Consider the following 9338-nt stretch of genomic DNA (forward strand, 5'->3'; position numbering starts at 1 on the left):
CACATGACAAACAAAGTCTTATAAATGTATTCATTCATTCAAAAAAGTTTTATTGATTACTTATGGTAATTTAACCACTACATCAAGCAAAATGTGAAGCAAAAACGCAGTCCAACTGGTCTCTGAAGGGACCTGGAGAGTATTATGCTAAGCGAAATAAGTCAGAGAAAGACAAGTATCATGTGATCCTACTTATATGTGGAATCTAATGAAAAAAATAAACAGATGAACAAAATAGATCTAGAGATATGGAAGCATAGGACAGACTGAGGGATCTCAGGAAAAAAGATGGGGGGAGAGGGAAGAGATTAACCAAAGAGTTCATATGCATGTATGAATAGCTCCTGGGCACAGACAATAGTGTGGAGAAGGTCAGGGGAGGGGGAGGGAGCTGGAAGGCAGAGGGTCAATGGGGGGAAAAGGGGGAATATCTGTAATACTTTCAACAATAAAGATATATTTTTAAAAAGTTACTTGTATTTTTAAATGAATATAAAACTTACAAAAATCAGTACAGTTCAAGAGTGATCATTGCAATAGATGTGAGATAAATGATTAAAGTGTGTATATCAGACACTGTGGTGCTATTCCACTGGCAACACCAACATCTTTTTTGTCTTTACCGTTAGAACTCCTATATTGTTTAGGTATCTGAAAGCCATATGCTAGTTGATCTTGACTAAACTAGGGCTAAGCAATCATGGTAATTCTACTCTGTCTTTCCAGAGGTATGTGATTGGGAAAATGGTCTACACTCTTGAAAGGAACATAAAAAAGAGGTGCCTATTTATCATTTTTCTGGTTTTCCAAAGGTGTCATTTTTCTTTTACATCTGGAACAATGACACCCATCTTTGGGTTATGAGGTTCCTGAACACCAGATCGCAGACTGGAAAAATGAATTCAAAGAAACTTTTTTTATTTGAGCTAATGAATTTATCAACTATAGAAACATCCTACCTTGAGATTTCTTTGTTCAATATTTTCAAAAATTTATATTTATTGTTGAAAGTATTACAGATGTCCCATTTTTACTTCCATTAACCGCCTCCCCTCTGTTCCCCCTCCCCCCCAGATCTTCACTACACTATTGTCAATGTCCATGGAATAATATATTTTTATATTATCTAAAAACTAATTCTGTTTTGTGGAGGAGGAATGATATGAAACCAAAGGCATCCTACCTAAAAAAGAATTCAAAGTAGATGGCATTGGGATTAGTTCTTAAAGAATTATTATATTTTTAATAAATGTGTAAGTTGTAGGCAATATAGCTTGACAGAAGGGCTGAGATACAAAATCTTTAAATGTTAAATAGCTTGTTATGTGGAAATATCATTCATTTTATTGTTATTGCTTAGCTCAACAAAAGGAAGTTACTGTCTTCCATTTTTATTTACAATTTTTTAAATCTAAAAATTTTAAATTTATTTATGTTTAAAGACCAAGCAGGATCTCATAAGTGTTCTTTGCATGGTAAATGATATATGTAAACTCTTGTAAAAAATATATTTTACCTTGTGCTTTCTTTTTCTTTACAGTTTAAGGCCCATTATTTAGTGCTTTACAGAATGTATCTAAAATTGCACAAGACGGCATCACATACAGAGAAATGATGCATAAAATGTACTGTGGAAGAGAATGAAAGGAGCAAGAATCCAGCAAAATCTAAACTGTTTCTGATGTTAACTTTTATTGTCTCTAAAATAGTCATTACTGTCAGGACAATTGCTTTTTATCTATGCTTAAAAATGCTTCATTCATTTATTTGGAACAGTAATATTCTTTAAATGTTGATCTCTTAGATGCCTAAAAAATCCATTTAAATTCCAGGAGGTTGAAATGGAATATTAATCTAAGCTTTAAAAAACATGAGAAGCAAGCTACACTTTTCTGACAATACTTCTCAGTAAAGCTTACCTCTGTAAGTAGTGTACATACCCTGCAATAAAAAGTAGTACAGTGCATGAAAGGGATTTAGGAAGACCGAGGTGGGACACATAGGAAATACTGACATCAGGTCAGGACTGCTGATTATTTTTGTGGGCCTTTCAAAGTCTCTCTTGTTTTTAGTAAAGCCATGTGTGTCTGCAAACGATGTATACTATGTGTTATTTCTGGATGAATGCACTTAATTATCTCTAAAAATCATTTCACCAACAGATGTCTCCTCCTCCTTTCCTTGTACTAATCATTCTCTGCAGTTGCAAACTTTTTTTTTCTGAGTCCTTGTGTTCCCTCTCTTCTTCTTCCTGAAGGATTTCTCCTCCAGGGCAATTCTTCCTCTCAAAACCAGAATGTGTAGCAGCATAAAAGACACCATAAAAGCTTTGAAAATATTCCCTAGTGCAAATTTTAATGTAGCTAACAGATTTGTCCAAACAAAGAAAGTGAATTTCATTATTTTAGTAATTTTTGCAATGACATCATAAGCCAAATTTAGCAATTTATCTCTCTTATTTGTTTATCCACATAAGGGCAGTCATACTTTATTGTTTAGAAAATGAAACTGTACACAATTTTATTATTTATTTCCATTTCTGTATTTCCTTTTGAGAATCATACCAAATAAGCTGTTTACGTATTAAGATCACCCAGGGCTTATTGGGGGGAATATGTCCACCTCTAGGCCAAGTTACAAGTCTCTAGAAAAACATATCACCTGGGTTTAGAAATGTAAAGAGGACTGTGATTGCACATATATTAAAGTTTTATTAGGCCTTCAGCCAACATTACTAAAGCATTTTAGATTTCATAAGACACTGGCTCACTTAAAGTGATTATGGTAGACATATTTGCCTTCTAATTTCTTATTCAACTAAGGATTTGATATGGTACAATCAAATCAAGGCCACTTAGTGTTCAAAAATGACAATCAAAATAGAGGGCTCTTTATGTATGAAGACCATGGACCTAAGCCTGTTTGTTTTTATAGTTGTTTTAATTAAGGATGAGGTCTTAAATTTCACTAATTTAAATTTTATTCATTAATCATTACCTCAGTTCTTTGTATCCCATTGGTTTTCTTAAGTAGAAATGGTCACACATTACTCTGAGAACCTTATTTTACTTTGCTTTTCCTTTTCACATATCAAGAGCCTGCAAGTGATTCTCATCTTGAAATTAGCCCTGGGATTTTGAGTTTGAAAATCTCCTGAGATGATGGTTCTAAATATAAAACCCTGGTAGAGAACCACTGAATTGCATGACTATGACAGAGTACAACCTGGCCTGGAAGTTTGGCTAGGATAGATTTGTATCTCCTCAATAAAATATCTTTTAAAAATTTCATTAGATTTTGGAAGAGATGCAGTCTTTTCAAATTTGAATCCATTCAAAAAAGTACTCCTCAATTACCAGCCAATTTGAAGAATAAAGTTTCAATTGGAAACTCTAAAGGAATTAAAATGTATTGTATGAAGTTTGATGTGACATACATAGAGAGGAATGTGACCTTGAGAACAAAATTTAAAATCTATAAGTCTTATTTTACTGCTTTGTACAATTGTAGTGTTTATCTAATTGTTCTTTGAGCTCTAACATGCTGTGATATGTTGATACTCTCTCCAATAGATTAAGTAATTATTTTAGAGTACTTTACTTTTCTTCAAAAAGGGTAAGAAAAAATATACACAATAGAACATTTGATTAAATTAAAAATAGGGCTTGAGAAAATGCAGATTAAGGCAAAGACCAACATTATCAATGTCAAGTTAATAAAGTTTTTTTATTGGGCATCATTACTGCCTCCGAGCTTCTCACTAGCCATTATGTATAGAAATGAAATGATAATATCTAGAATCTAGAATAATGATCTTCATAGTGGAATGTTGTAAAAAGCTTAGCATTTCTAATTATCCTTTTAATTCATCCATATTTTAATGTCCATCTTGTGCATGCTTTATGATATACATAATATATTAATACTGTATTAAAATATATGTAAGTCTAAACATGATTGGTCAAAATTTTTTTAATGATAATATAAACATTTGGAAGACACTGTTGTTGAGGGGGAAAAAGTTCCTTAGCAAAGACAAAGTTTTAGTAGTCCCATGTGCTGAGAGAAATGCAGTGTGAGAAGTAACAATTAGAAAGTTAATAGACAAGGGAAAGAAAACTCAGATGCCTTCAAGAGTCAGCCAGGTAATACGAGTGCTTAAAGCACTGGCTTGAAGCATTTGTTTTGCTTTAAGATAGCTAGTTTTATGGCCCTGTGCAAATATGGACAGTACCCTGCCTAAAAGGATTCAATTGTTAGAATATTCTTTTATTTTTTACTGTTTAAATAGTAGTACACAATTTTCTCTCAAACAATATCCATCCACTGTCTCCTGCCTGTCCCCTAGTGAATAGGACAATGCTCAACCAACTGAGCCACACTGTCTGGGCCCCAAATTTTTTAAGTTATGTAGTATTACTTCATTTGTCTGGTAGATTTTAGGTTTTTCTCTTGCTGCTCTAGAGGACACTCATTTATAAACCAATACCCTTCAGTTACCCATCTTTTCACACTGAGTAACCTTCTTACTCTCTTCTTGGTAATCAGTTGACAGTAATAGTAACATGTTCTTTTGAGTTAAACTGAGATTTATTGTTTAAGTTAATGTGTATAGTCTCAAAATGAATGAATAAAAATGTACATAGTGATATGAATTTATTAAATACTTTTTCCTGAAACTTGACTTATTTGTGTGATAAAATTATAAAAATTGTAGCCCTTAGTGACAACCCTTAATGAAGTAGTTTATTCTTTAATTGTGATATTTGCATACAAACTAAAAATGTCAACTATGAGAAGCAAAAAATAAAAGGATGTTTATATGACATTGAGTCTCAAAAAAAAAAAACTTTCTAGAAATGTTTTTAACCCAAGGAAATTGAAGTTAGAAGGTTTGATCAAAGCTATATTACTCTTTATTGGAAAAATGAAGATTCGTCGCAATGTCACTAGAGAGAAGCCTGTAGGTAGTCACCCAGAGCTGATTGTGTGTGCTGTGTTTAATAAGGTTGCTGCCTAATGGACTTCATCACAGGGAAGTCTTTATTGCCCAAGAGACCTTGACATTAGGAACATTATTGGAAGGGTTTCTGTCTACACATGCATCCAGCTATTTACCTGCCCAGAGTTAACAAAATTTTTTTTCTAAAGGTTGATTGGTTCAGCCATCACTTTCATTTCCTGTCTCCCGTCACTTTTTGCAGTAATCACATAAGTTGTTTTTGTTGTTGTTTTTTAAGCAACTTGGATTAAGGAAATAGTTTTTCACTTGGACTAAGAGGCATTTTTCATTAAACAACTTGATCAACATTGCTATTTTCAATTTATATGCTAATAAAGTGTACTTTAGAACTTATAAACATGTGCTACCCAGTGGGATTTTATTCCTGGATCCAACATAATCTACGGCCTCAGAGGATCTCTTCCCGTTATAAGAACAAGAGAAAAATGGTTGTCAATTGAAAAGTATGAGGCCATAGTCACAGTAAGGTAGAGGACTGGAGCAATAAATGATAATTTTAAGAAAGGTTAAAAGGAATGTAGATATAACAAACATCATAAAAAATTTTCTGCCATTAATTATTCAGGATTCTTTTTTCTAAGAATATTATATGTCACATGAATGGTATAAATGCATGTTTATCTCTTGAAAATCCTTTACAATCCTTTCTTCACAAGAAGTAAATTCTGTAATTTACTGTAATACCTAATAGATATTACCTTGGTCGTATTAAGTCTTCCAAGAGTAGCTATGACTGCAATAACTGCAATATTTTTTAGATGATCCCTGATGATAATTTCTGCTCTCAGTAGCGAACCTAAAGAATCCCTTAAGTATAGAAGATTGTGTTTGTTTTTACATGACTATTTCTACCAGAAAAATTTGATGGGCCCAGTGTGAGAAAATGATTCAAGGGAAATACAGACATTCTTAACTTACAATGGTTTAACTTACAAATTTTTGACTTTACAATGGTGCGGAAGCAATAAACACACTGTTTATATGAGTTATTTGACACTTTATTATAAAATAGGTTGTGTGTTAGAGAACTTTGCCCAACTGCAAACTAATGTAATTGTTCTGAGCATGTATAAAGTAGTTTAAGCTAGGCTATGATGTTTGGTATGTTAGGCGTATTAAATGCATTTCCAACTTACAGTATTTCTAACATTTATGGGTTTATCAGGACATAACCCATTAGTTGAGGAGTATCTGTATATAAATCAATAAGTTTTGTATGAGTAGGATTAAAAATCAAGGTTCTCACCAAACAGGCATAATTTAATTTGCTGGTTGCATCAGATCTTTCCTGAGAAATTTAACTGTACAACACAGAAAAAAATATCAGCATTTGGTTATGTTAATACCACCTGAGGAAACACACAGAGACCTTGAGTAAAGGCAGTGAATATTCATAAGTTATGAGTAAAGGCATGAGTCAGAGGATTCATAAGTAAGGGAAATCAGAAGTTGATGAGAAATCAGAAACCAAAGCTCAAGTTTCTGGAGTTTGTTCAGCACAACAGGGACTGTAGAAACAGAACATTGAGCTTCCAAAATAAAGTTCTCCAAACACCTGCTGCTGATAGAATATGCGTGACATAGGTCTGAGTTTGGGAGCAGGTAAGAGAAATATGTAGTGTATCAGAATTTTGTGGTTGGAAACAACTCTTGAAACTGCTCTACATAGGGATGTCTTACATAGAGATTCTTCTTTTCAATTTGATGCCTGAGTGGTTTTAGAAATGAATATGAGAAGCCTGTGCTTTCTAACGTCAGTGAAAGACCCATCACTCAGGGCAGATAATACATTTTCTTTTTATTTTGGGCTCCTTTTTTAGATGAATTTTATTAGAATTGAAGATATTTTCTGTGCATTATTAAATTGCTGTATTCTGTTGCTTTCTAATTTATGCTTAAGTAGTTTAGTTAACTAAGGCCCTACATTGCCATATTCTTGAGTAATTTGCATAATTTGGACATGAAGTGAGTGAGTGTGTGTATATGTGTGTATGAATGAGTATATGTTTAGGTGTCGTGTGTTGAATGTTATAAGCATCAATATTAATTATTTTCTAATTTAGATATGTCTTATATTTTCAAAACATTCCTATGGTAGATGTTCCTACTATTCAGTGATATCTGAATTTCTTCCTCTGGGCAAATAGGTGAATTGTACTTATCCATCTCCTTGAAGAGAGATGAAGCCATATGACTTCCTATAGCCAATGACATTTGGCCTGAAATTACATATATCATCAGTATTTGATAATTAAATATTTCCACTGGGGTGGAAATATTTAATTATCAAATATCAACTCTTCAACTTGATTTTTCTTCTGCTACATGGACATAGAGCTGCAGGTTAACATGTGAGTAAAATATCCAGCATCTGAGAAACAGCTTCACTGGACAGTTTTAAAGAACAGTAGCAGGCTGCATGAATAAGAAAAAAAAAACATTGATGTTTTCAGAACTGAGATTTTCAGGTTGTGTCCTATCATAATATAATCTAGTCTATACTGAAATAGCCATAAAGGAGGAGAACCATCACAAAATTTTTTTAGGTATTAAAGATAGAGACCTTTAACAGGTAAGGGTTATTTCCCAAATGTTTCCACACTTTAGGAAAAGAATTCAAAAGATGCAGACTCATGTTCTTTTAATCATGTAAAACTCTTTAATGGAACATTACTTTATAAGTAATGATAATCACTGGTGAAATAACCCTTTATGGCAATATGGTAAAAATAATCTCATTTGTAATCAAGCTAAATCTTTTTCTACCTAATATTTATGATTTTATAAATAGATTGTATACTATTTATTAAGGAACATTGAAGCATTAATTTGCAAATTCAAGTTTAACAATTTGGATATGTAAAACATTTCCACATCTCATTCTGTCACTTAATCTTTTATTCCACATGAACTTCTCATATTTGTGACTGGAAATATTTAGTAACTAATTTCTGCTTAAATTATTATTAAATTAAGGTACTGTTTTATGTCAATTAAATTATTTTTTTTCCTACTTTGGATGGTAGTAAGGTATCTTCTTTACTGGCCTCCTGTATCTACTTCTGTAAATAAGTTGATCAAAAGAAAAGAAAAAAATAAAATTGTTGTACCTGTTTCTGAAATTGACTTGATTCTGATCAAATCTGATTACAAAGAAAATGTGGAACAATGCCCAATCATTGCTCCATTTACTTAGAACTGGCTTATAGAAAACCATGCAAGTATATAAGCAGCCATGTGACTTGCCCTCATTTCACTGGCTAAAGCAAGTCATAAGGCTACTTGCACTGATTATATTCAGAGTGATAATAAATAATGGTGACACAAGTGCATGTTATTGCTTTGTTTTTGAATTTATGGGAATAGTAAATAGGTTTCCACGTTTTGTATGATATTGGCTGGTAGCATGAGAACATATCAGTTTAATCATGATGATTTTTCTTAATTTGCTGAGATTTTTATTGGGAATAGCTGTTGATTTTACCAAAGCTTTCTGAGTTTTAGTAAGAAAATCAGATAGTGTTTATAATTTTTATTGTGATCAATTCTATAAATAAATATATTTTTATTTACTCCTCTAGCCCTCCTTCAACACAGTTGATATTTGGTAATAGTTTCTTCTTTGTCTCCTTTTTAGCTGCTCTTCCCCCTCTACCTCCTGTCCTCCTTCATTCCCCCCCCCCCTTTTTATATCCTCTCGTACACGTTCAGTCTGCTGGAATTTCACTGAGGGCTGTATCCGCGTTTATATAAGCGAATCAAGCACATTCAGGTACGGACAATAGAAACCATGCCAGATATTCTCAAAATAATTTTATATAGGAAACTGATAATGCAGGGGAGAGGGAGAGAGAGAGACAGAGAGACAGAGAGAGAGAGAGAAAGAGAAGAAACCAAAAGCAAGCTAACAGAGACAGTCATTAAGGAAGGAGCTATAACCCTCCGGACAGGAGAAACCAGTGGAAGATACAGGTGTTATGAGAACTTCCAATACAGTAAGAGGCCCCTGCAGAGCTGGAACAGAGATCTCTGAGGGGAGATTACTGCACCTCAGGAGCTTGGAGGAGGCCCCCTAAAGTGCTGGAACCCTGAAGAGAGGGCACTGGCCATCTAGTCTTGGTACCCTTGAAGGAGCATTACTGAAAATGGTTCTGTGATACTAAAAAATACAATACAATAGAAACATGGAATTTGAGGTCTCTTTTTCTGCTGAAGTGAAGAACTGTTAATGAGATGATGTGGCCAAGGGCAGCTAGCAGAGCAGAGCGAAGCATGCTCATTCAGCCGCCTGCCAGGTTCCCTTTGACACCACTGA

The sequence above is a fragment of the Miniopterus natalensis genome, chromosome 2 (assembly GCF_054644295.1).
Source record: "Miniopterus natalensis isolate mMinNat1 chromosome 2, mMinNat1.hap1, whole genome shotgun sequence".
Taxonomy (NCBI): Eukaryota; Metazoa; Chordata; class Mammalia; order Chiroptera; family Miniopteridae; genus Miniopterus; species Miniopterus natalensis.